The sequence below is a fragment of the Triticum dicoccoides genome, chromosome 7A (genome assembly GCF_002162155.2).
Source record: "Triticum dicoccoides isolate Atlit2015 ecotype Zavitan chromosome 7A, WEW_v2.0, whole genome shotgun sequence".
Taxonomy (NCBI): Eukaryota; Viridiplantae; Streptophyta; class Magnoliopsida; order Poales; family Poaceae; genus Triticum; species Triticum dicoccoides.
The window spans coordinates 37,836,861-37,846,121 of NC_041392.1; positions in this window are offsets into that span (position 1 = coordinate 37,836,861).

Sequence of the window (9,261 nt, forward strand, 5' to 3'; positions counted from 1 at the left end):
TCCGACCACTTCAAGAGGAACTAGCTGGATGGTTCAGCAGGGAAGTCCTCCATCCTAAAGGAGAACACTATTACGAGGACGTAGAACTTTATATGCATTAAATCATGTATGGAAACTTGTTCAAAATTGTATATGGTCATCCGATGATATTGAATATATATTGTATATTCCTCTTGAATTCTTTTTGGTTCTAATTTCAAATTTATTTGAAATTGTACATTCATATGCATGTATGTAGTACCGTAGAATATATGAAACTCCTTCAAAATTAAAATAAAGCACAAAAGAAATAAAACAATACAAATTAAACAGAAAACAGGTTTAAGGGGGGGGGGCTAAAACCCTAAACCTGCGGCGGCCTTTAGTCGCGGTTGGCCAGAAGAACCGCGACTAAAGGTCCTCCGCCCCGACGGCCACCTGGCGCCCACATGGACGGGCCTTTAGTCGCGGTTCTTGAGCAACCGCGACTAAAGGGGGGGGCCTTTAGTCGCGCACGGTCTGTCGCGGTTGCGCAACCGCGACTAATGGCAGTTGCGAACCGCGACCAAAGGCCCTTTTTCCACCAGTGCATTGGCCTGCATGCCGCGCCTCCATAGGCCAGATCGAACTTTCTTTTTTTTATTCTGGCCAGATGGAACTTAGGGTCGAAATAGTCCACTTTGTCTATGTGTCCATGTGTTACCTGGTGACCAAAAAAATGAACGAAAACGTAAATCGTGACTTTAAAAACTCTAAAGCGTTCGCACCGTAAACACGAATCGTGGGAGTCTGTGTCGTGAGATGCCCGTATTACCACGTACGACCACGTCTATGCAAAAACGATACTCAGTACGTAATGCCCACGATTTGTACGATATTTTTTTGTAAAGGAATCCCAAATTATTATGGAGACAAAAAAAGCACTGCGTGGTCGGGGTCCCCGGCATGCCGCTTTCGGTGGGCGTCTGTGAAAACTAAAAAGCCGTGGTGTCGCTAATCATTTTTGTGCGTCCTCGTTTGGCATCCACAACACCAATTGCTGAACGGGGATCTGCCAAAAGACGCAGCCCAGTTGAAGCTCGTCTCCATCGCCGTGCTCGGTAGTGGCGGCTGGAATGGATAACCCGCATGATGCTACAGCCGGAGGTAAGTAGTAGTTGATCTTCCATTCTATTCCCTAGTGTTTTTGCTGGATAGGAACCCCACATCTGGTATCTTAGCATCTGCCACTCGCTGTAGTGTTCTCGGCAACGCCGCCACCATCGACTGTGGGAGAGTAAATTACATAGAAGTACCACAATTGGGGCATTGTAAGCAGATTGGTACCAAAATTGATAATTTTTACGTGTCAGTATCAAGATTGGGGCGAGCCATTGCAAAAAGACTAAAAGTGCGTTTTATACGTATTAACAGAAAAGCTGACCGGTTGGGCCCGCCCGTCAGGCGCCACGCTGGCCAGTGTGCGCGTGCCCGCGCGCTGACTCGGACGAGCCCGGGTCGAACCGTTTAGGGCGTGGCTGGTGCGGTCGAGCCACACCCCGCTCATTCCCCCTGCTCCGCTCTACGTTCTTCTTCCTTCTCTCTGCCTCGCCGCCGCCTGCGCCCGCCCCCGCCGGCCGCCACACGAAGCTGCCGCAGCTATGGTTTTTGAAGACGAGAGCAGCGACGACAACTCAAGCCTCCCGTACATGCACTCCGAAACCTCCACCGATGGGCTCAACCAGGTCAGTTACTCCATTGGAGCTAGGGTTAGGGCTAGGTTTAGAAAATTTTGAGGATTTTTCTGTGTAGGTGGTCTTTGGTGTGAGGATTTCGTTTGATTTGCCTTGTCCTCGTCCTCTGCACATGATGCTAACTTGGATTTTGCTTCGGCAGGTGCCTTTCTCTCTTGAGGACCCGGATTACAAGGGTCTTGAGCTAGATCTGATAGTGCTGTGCGAGAAGCATGGGAAGCCATCAGAGAGGCTTGTTGCATTTGAAGGAACAATGACTGGGAGAAGGTTCTTAGCATGTGCAGAGCCGGTATTTTTCTTGCCTTATTGATTATGCACAGGATATGTTCATTGGAAGTGACAGAGTCTTGTTTGCCAATTGTGATTCAGTTATGTGTATGGTAATTTTGTTAGTCATAGATGCCATACTGTAGTGCTCATTGTAGGAATGGTGAATATTATGGTCAGTGGAGTGCATTTAGGCTAAATATAGGCTCAAGCATGCTCGGTTGTGTGCACATGAATGCTCTGTTGTGTGCACATGCTATTTATTTATGCTTGTATGCAATGTTGCTTAGTACTCACATTAGCCCCTCCATTAGCTGATGTGTGACTCTTAATAAGTAACTATTGCTTACTGCTGATAGTAGGTACTGTCATTAGCTAGTTTGTTCCTGTAGGCTAATGTAGTGTATTTAGCTAGGCTAATGTAGTCTGGTTTGATAACTCTTCATTCAGTGATTTCTATGTTCCATTTGTTAGTGATATATGGCAAAGTAGTTCACTGCTAGAGTGGTAGTGCAGATTGTAGGATTCCATTATATTAATGGCCAATTGTAAGTTGGTTATTATGCAAAGTTGAATGGAGTGTTACTCTGCTAATTATATACTGATCACCCTCTTGCTTAGCACATGGCTGTGCAAATTCAGTGTTGGTCAGTACCAACATTAACTACTGGCATGAACTAACTGTTGCTTACTACTCATAGTAGTTGTATTGTACTAAATTTTGCCTTGTTATTTTTCCAGGAAGGTCAGAATTGTGGGTTTGTTCAGTGGGTTGATGAGCAGTGGCCCCCAACAATGGAGAATGCATTGCTGAAGCTTTGGTCAATGGTTGAAGAGAGCAAGTCTGCTAGGATGAATGATAATCTTCAAAGTGTTTTAACTATTCACTATTTGACAGAAGAAAAGACGAAACTGGATGCAGATTATGACAAGTTAGTGAAAGATGTGCATCAACTTGTGGAATTTCAGCAGGATAGGGTTGTGGATTTCAGTTATCTGTAGTCAGCTGTCACATATCAGCACGAATGGAGAGCTGAATTGGTGGCTCGTAAGAATGCAGAAATGGCAAAGAAAGATGCAGCTACAGAGAAGCTTTAACAGAAGTATGAAATCCTGTGCAACCTGACAAGTGCTCAAGCAATTGCCATCCAAAACCTCAAGTTGAAGAATATGAAAGAGAAGGAATTGCTGAGTGAGGCTAGGATGAATTTGGAGTTGAAGAACGCAGAGTTCACAAAGTTTGAGGAGAAGCTCACCCTAGAGAAGCTAGAGTTGAAGTTCCAGGTTGCTGATCTGCTGAAGCTCAAGGAAAACCATAATGAAGAGAAGCATATGCAAGAGTTTAAGATAACTAAGCTCATGAAGGCAGAGGAGAAGCTGAAGGAGAAGATCAAGGGGATCCAGGCCATCTTGGAGAACTGAACAAGATGAATTGAGATTAGTGGGCATTGCAGACCTTTTGGAAAGGATGGCTGTGCAATGACCTAGTAACTTAGAATTATGGTTGTGTAATGTATGGTTCTAGTACTAATTGTGAACTCTGGCTGTTTCTCTACCTAGTAATATGCTATTCATCCTTTTGTGAGAAAAGGATGGATTGTGCATTTGAACTCCACTATGTAATGTGAACTCCAGTGATGCTTATGTTAGACTGAAAATGTTTACATACTGATGCTTATGTTATTCTGATGGTTAAATGCTTCTTGAATGCATATAGTTACATATGTTAGAGTGATTCTTAAATGCTTAAATGCATTTGCAAAAGGAATAGTTTGTTATGGTACAGTGATGCTTTAGGTGGTTTCGTCGATCCCGAGCCACCGTAGACCCTAGTTGATGGCTTTAGGTGGTTTTGTCGACCCCGAGCCACCCTAGACCCTAGTTGATGGCTTTAGGTGTGAGGGAGTCCTGGATTAGGGGGTGTTCGGATAGCTGGACTGTACCTTCAGCCGGACTCCTAGACTATAAAGATATAAGATTGAAGACTTCGTCCCGTATCCGGATGGGACTTTCCTTGGCGTGGAAGGCAAGCTTGGCGATGCGATATTCAAGATCTCCTACCATTGTAACCGACTCTGTGTAACCCTAACCCTATCCGGTGTCTATATAAACCGGAGGGTTGTAGCCCGTAGAGGATCAACTCCATACACAATCATACCATAGGCTAGCTTCTAGGGTTTAGCCTCCTTGATCTCGTGGTAGATCTACTCTTGTACTACCCATATCTTCAATATTAATCAAGCAGGAGTAGGGTTTTACCTCCATCGAGAGGGCCCGAACCTGGGTAAAACAAAGTGTCCCCTGTCTACTGTTACCATCCGACCTAGACGCACAGTTCGGGACCCCCTACCCGAGATCCGCCGGTTTTGACACCGACAGCAAGAAAGATCAATCTAGTAGGCTAAACCAAACCGATAATTCAAAGAGACTTGCAAAGATAACCAATCATACATAAAAGAATTCAGAGAAGATTCAAATATTATTCATAGATAGACTTGATCATAAACCCACAATTCATCGGTCTCAACAAACACACCGCAAAAAGAAGATTACATCGAATAGATCTCCACAAGAGAGGGGGAGAACATTGTATTGAGATCCAAAAAGAGAGAAGAAGCCATCTAGCTACTAACTATGGACCCGTAGGTCTGAAGTAAACTACTCACACTTCATCAGAGAGGCTATGGCGTTGATGTAGAAGCCCTCTGTGATCCACCGGTTTTGACACCGACATTGGTGCTTTCATTGAGAGTTCCTCTGTGTCGTCGCCTTTAGGCCCGATGGCTCCTTCTATCATCCACAACGATGCGGTCCAGGGTGAGACTTTCCCCCCCGGACAGATCTTCGTCTTCGGCGGCTTCGCACTGCGGGCCAATTCGCTTGGCCACCTTGAGCAGATCAGAAGCTACGCCCCTGGCCATCAGGTCAAGTTTTGAAGCCTAAACTACACGGCTGACATCCGCGGAGACTTGATCTTCGACGGATTCGAGCCACAGCCTAGCGTGACGCACTGTCTCGATGGGCATGATATAGCTCTGCCGCCGAACAGTGCCTTGGAGGCTGCACACACATCGGTTTCGACCATTGATTCGGAACCTACTGCACCGATCGAGGATCAGCGGTTGGATGCTGCCTCAGGGGCTGCGATCTCAGAGGCGGTCGAGCCGAACTCCAGCCCCGCACTCCGCATGGCCCGTGACTCCGAGGAGCCGGATTCCTCTCCGAACTCTGAGCCCCCCACGCCCCTGCCAATCGAATCCGAGTGGGCGCCGGTAATGGAGTTCACCGCAGCGAACATCTTTCAGCATTCGCCTTTTGGCGACATCCTGAATTCTCTTAAGTCTCTCTCTTTATCGGGAGAGCCCTGGCCGGACTACGGTCAGCAAGGGTGGGATACGGACGGTGAGGAAATTCAAAACCCACCCACCACCCACTTCGTAGCCACTGTCGACGATCTAACCGACATGCCTGACTTCGGCTCCGAGGACATCGAAAGCATGGATGACGATGGAGGAGATATCGACGAACCAACGCCCATAGGGCATTGGACAGCCACCCCATCTCACGATGTGTACATGGTGGACACCCCTAAGGGAAACGACAACAAGGAAAAAGGGGATAGGACGAGTGATCGACCCCCCAAAACGCAATCAAGGCGTCGGCGCAAACGCCGGCCCAAGCCCCGCCTCGACAAAAACCCAGCCATAGAGCAGGACGAGCCGGTCGATGACGAACAGGCCTTAGAGCAACTGTCCGAACAGGGCAACACGGATAGAAAAACCGAACATCCCTCCCCCGGCGAAAACGGCAGTCCGAACGACCGCACGCCAAATAAACCTATGAAGCAGAAGAATCTCCATGAGAGGCTCATTGCAACTGCACGCAGCCTAAAAAAAGCAGAAAGCGGAAGCTAAAAACAGCGGAAGATGCACTCCGGATCAGATGGAGCAAGGTAATCAATGCCACAGATAAGTACGGCGACAGTCGCCGCACTAAAAGCTATCCGAAAAGAAAGCTACTGCCTGAATTCGACAAAGAGGCCTCAGAGCCCTCGTATTCAAAAAATGAAAAAGCCACACGGTCGGATAGACGACCCCATAAGGCAACAAGCGGCGCCGCACCTAAATCGGCATGCGACCCTCCTAAGGATTCGCATCATGGCCCAGTCAGGTCCATTTATGGGCCAAGAAAGCAAGCTCTTGTAAGCAACGCTACGAAGCCATCATCAGAATCCGGCATACCCAAATACAGGGGTGCCACACACCCCCTATGTTTTACCGATGAGGTCCTAGACTATGAATTCCCAGAGGGATTCAAACCCGTAAACATAGAGGCATACGATGGAACAACAGACCCTGGAGTCTGGATCGAGGATTATATCCTCCACATTCACATGGCTAGAGGAGATTATCTCCACGCCATAAAATATCTACCCCTTAAGCTTAAAGGGCCAACCCGGCATTGGCTTAAAAGCCTTCCCGAAAATTCAATTGGAAGCTGGGAAGAGCTCGAGGATGCTTTCCGAGCAAACTTTCAAGGGACCTATGTCCGCCCCCCGGATGCAGACGGCCTTAGTCACATAACTCAACAACCCGGAGAATGAGCTCGGCAATTCTGGAACAGATTCCTCACTAAAAAGAATCAGATAGTCGACTGCCCGGACGCTGAATCCTTAGCAGCTTTTAGACATAATGTCTGAGACGAATGGCTCGCCAGACACCTCGGCCAGGAAAAGCCAAGAACAATGGCCGCACTAACAAGCCTCATGACCCGCTTTTGTGCAGGGGAGGACAGCTGGTTGGCAAGGTGCAGCCCCAGCGACCCAAGTACATCCGAAACCGGGGATGAAAACAGAAGACCGCGATGCAACAAAGACCATCATTGGACTAAGGACAAAAGTCCGAAGAGCATGGCAGTCAACGCCGGGTTCAAAGGCTCACAACAAAATCAGGAAAAATTGCCCCCCCCCCCAGAATAACAGGGACGATCCATCCAAGTTAAATAAAATCCTGGACAGGATATGTCAGATACACAGTACTCCTGGGAAGCCTGCTAACCGTACCCACAGAGACTGTTGGGTCTTCAAACAATCCGACAGACTCAATGCCGAACACAAGGGGCTCGACACACCAAGCGAAGGCGAGGACGAACCCCAACAGCAGAGCACCAGGATGCAAAAGAACTTCCCACAAGAAGTAAAAATAGTGAACTCACTTCACATAGCAAAACGTGCGGTGCCCGTAAAGGTATGCACCACACGGCCCATCCCCAAAGGATCCTGCCACTGGTTGTCAAAACCGATCACCTTCGATCAGCTAGATTATTCTAGGAATACCTGGAATGTAGGATGGTCTGCCTTGATCCTTGATCCAATAATTGGCGGACTTAAGTTTTCAAATGTCCTTATGGACGGTGGCAACGGACTAAACCTGATATATCAGGATACAATACAGCACATGGGGATAAACCCAACAAGAATCCGCCGCAGCAAAACCTCCTTTCAAGGGGTAATACCTGGCCCGGACACCCATTGCACGGGTTTTCTTCGGCTCATAGTCACATTCGGCTCTGCCGATAACCTCCGCCGCGAAAAGCTGACCTTCCACGTCGTCCCGTTCTCAAGTCGCTATCAAGCACTACTGGGACGTGAAGCTTTCGCTCGATTTAACGCAATACCACATTATGCATCTCTTACGCTTAAGATGCCCGGTCCACGAGGCATCATCTCTTTGATGGGGAAGCACTAAAGTGCACCTCCCCAAGCGGAGGATAGTGCGGCCGCTTTAACAGCCCCACAGCAAAATGGCCTCACCGGCCAAAAAACTTCAAAATAGGTCATTTAAAGACCACGAACGCGGATAGATGAGTTCGGTGCAAAATCATCATTGATGCAGGCCTAGAAGCCATATACCCCCGCACAAGGGGCTCCACGCATACACAAATAAGAGAAAATAAAGCTCAAACTTACATATCTTACCTTATACTTTGCTTATTTTAAATTTTTTTTGGCACGACCTATTTTTCAACTCAGTTCCTCTCTTTTACAGATGAACATCGTGCGGCGCCCGTCCAGGATACGGCACAATGGAGACACAGGCACAGACGTGCAGTAGGGACCCGTCCTAAAGGATTCTTTTTAGATTAAGACCCTGCGTAAACCTTTTTTACTGTCTCTTGTTGCTATACATCCCCTGGTTTTTCTTCCTGATATAACCAAGGAGGAGGCTTGCGTCTTGGCATGTGGCCACGCTAGAATTTTTGCACGTACCTGGACACTAGGGGCTTTTTCAATAAAGAGTGCTATTTGGCCCGCACTCATAAAGACCGAACACCTTAGGGAATGTTCGGTGTCGCGAGTTTTGGCATTATATGCATCAGCTCCGAATCATGTCTTTGGTCAAATGTTGGGTTGCCCGGCTCCTGAGTTCGGCTACCTTACGTTCCGCTCTATCGGTTAAGGTATCACCAGGAGAACTACTGCGGTTGTGCCCCCGGTTCGGCCAGGGCGAGCACCTCAGTAGAGAAAGCCGAAAACTAACTCTCATGATGTAGCATGAGACTGGTCAGCCACTCGATGACCGATTGGAGTCTATCGGATTCCTCCGCCTTGACGAAGGACCGCTTCCCGGTCAGGCACATACGCGCCCCGAATTCGGACGAGCGCAGTGGCCACCAAGGAGCTACCTAAAGAGTCTCATTTTCAAACTCCTATGGCTAAGTGAAAGTGTTAAAGCATTATAGTCCGATTGCCTGGCTCGCTGTGCTATCACCTCCTTTGTAGGACCAAGACGTTGGGTTAAGTGTGAGAATGCGTCTTCCGCGAGCACCCCCGCACTATGTGCGTGGGGGCTGAAGCCAACGACTGCTATCTTTCAGATTCTATATATATATATATATATATATATATATATATATATATATATATATATATATATATATATATATCTTAAAACGGCCGATTAGAAGGTGTTTACAATACTTGGAGGCACAAGTATAAAATCAGCCACTACACTTTATCAAAATATTAATTACATATGCTATCATAACATAGCATCTTTCGGGCACTGCGTCTCTATTACACGAGCGCCTTGAAGAACTTCCTGAAAATAGTGCTCGGAAGGTACTCGGCTTTGGTCCGAATCTCGGGATGCAACAACGGTGGTCTCCATCTCTGCCCAGTATGTCTTAACACGGGCTAGAGCCATCCTAGCGCTCTCTATGCATGCTGACCTCTTAATTGCATCTATACGCGGCACCGCGTCAAGAAATTGCTGCACCAAGC